Source organism: Dendropsophus ebraccatus, chromosome 6 (assembly GCF_027789765.1).
Source record: "Dendropsophus ebraccatus isolate aDenEbr1 chromosome 6, aDenEbr1.pat, whole genome shotgun sequence".
NCBI classification, from domain to species: Eukaryota; Metazoa; Chordata; class Amphibia; order Anura; family Hylidae; genus Dendropsophus; species Dendropsophus ebraccatus.
The window spans coordinates 130450439-130452647 of NC_091459.1; positions in this window are offsets into that span (position 1 = coordinate 130450439).

Consider the following 2209-nt stretch of genomic DNA (forward strand, 5'->3'; position numbering starts at 1 on the left):
CTGTGAAAAGAGGAGGGAGGTGATGATGTCACAGCAGTTGAGCAGAGACTGCCTCTTTTTTTCAGCAGCCGGCTTTCAGGCTGCTTTTACCAGCAGTTTCCTGGTGGAGCTCCCCCTGGTGGTCATCACTGGGAAATATGGAAAATTAGATTGTTAATTTTTCATATTTCCTTAGATGTAAAAAAAATGAAAACCACATATAAATTAACAAAAAAAAATAACAAATTCAGTTTCAACACTTTCAAAAAAATTTTTAACTTTGCGACACATTCCCTTTAAGGAAATTCGCAAAAAAGAAAAAAAAATGGCGGCAGCACATGCTGTCTGGAGCATCACTAGGCGGGAGAAAGGGATTAACCATAATTCCTAGTGCCCGTCCAATCAGCTGCAGGCACCTTTGTAATGTCAGCCCCTCCCCCTCTATATAAGGTGGTTCGGTAACGGAGGTGACCAGCTGGCTGTGTGTGGAGGAGAGAGCAGGATGGCAGCAGGCAGTTACAGCAGAGCAGGGAGAGACTAACAGCGATATAGGAACAGAGAGGAGAGGAATGGAGGAAATTGGATGAGGGACTGGCTGATTGAATTTTTTTTAAAAGTCTCATTTTCCGATTTTTGACACTTTTACAACAACATGCTTTATCAAATTCCTCCTTTTGTAATAGTCCCAGTACTGTAACTACTTTAGTTATAGCTGTTCTATTTAAATTCATTAAGATTCGATTTGCAAATCTTAACGAGTTTGATTGAAAACTCATGAATCTTGCAAAATGAACTTCCAGCTGCTTCGCTCATCTCTACAGCTGATATCTTCTGATCACTTCTTCCTATAGTATCCTGGGGAATCTGTCCCCTTTGTGTTTCTTGAAATCTGAACCCCTTCTGGCTCACGATATTCACCAGGTCTTACTTGTATAGCTGCCTCTTGTGCTCTGTATGCAGTGCATTATATTCACCCCTGCAACGTACAATTTATAGTGTGTCTACAAGCCCAGTGGGGCTCATTATGATGGAGACTAAAACTTATACAAGTATTCCTGCATGGGGTAGGGGTTCCCCTGTATTCAGAATGCTGTTGAGTACTAGGCAATGCCCCGTTTGGGGTTATTGAATTTCGAGGGTCTGGGGGGCTGTTTGATTTGTATATGTTCACCAATATCCCCCCCCCCCCCCGGTATGCTCACTAACATAGAATATGTTGATAAGGCTAATATAATGAGGCTGTTCCATGTTAGTGAGCATATACAAATCACACAGCCCCCCAGGCAGACTAGTTTAGCTCACCCAAGACAGTGATAGCGAATACATGGCGGTGAGAACGCTTTCTAGGAGATCCTGTTTGTGCAACAAAGGTGTCTTTATCCTGCTCTGCATAGACCCAGGGCCGTATTTACCACTAGGCACCCATGGTCCGGTGCCTAGGGCAGCACCTTGCAGGGGGGCAGCACCAGGGAGCAGGGGGACAGAAAAAACTATTTTTTTTTTTTTTTTTAGTTTCCCTCCTCCTGTTCAGACTTTCCAGTAAATCTGGTGTCTTTTCCAGGGGGGTGGGGGGTATGGTGGTATTGGTCAGGTCTGGTATCGCCAATAGGTGCGTGTAGATGGGGCGTCTTCAGGTTTAGTGCCTAGGGCAGCAGCAGCTGTTAATACAGCCCTGCATAGACCCTCGAAATTCAATAATCCCAGATGGGGCATTGCCTAGTACTCAACAGCATTCTGAATACAGGGGAACCCCTACCCCACTCTTGTATAAGTTTTAGTCTCCATCATAATGAGCCCCGCTGGGCTTGTAGACACGCTATAAATTGTACGTTGCAAGGGTGAATATAATGCACTGCATACAGAGCACAAGAGACAGCTATACAAGTAAGTGTCTATTTGAATTGCACCTTGTTCACATTTAGGTTCTACAATTTTATAACTGTATAACAGAGGTTACATTTTAAGCCACTGGGGAAAATGGGGTATATGAGCCAGTTCTCTAGATATGATCTCACACACATCATCACACATGTATACAGACACCAGCACACATGTATACACACACACCAGCACACATGTATACACACACACCAGCACACATGTATACACACATACAGACACCAGCACACATGAATACAGACACCAGCACACATGTATACACACATACAGACACCAGCACACATGTATACACATATACAGACACCAGCACACATGTATACACACATACAGA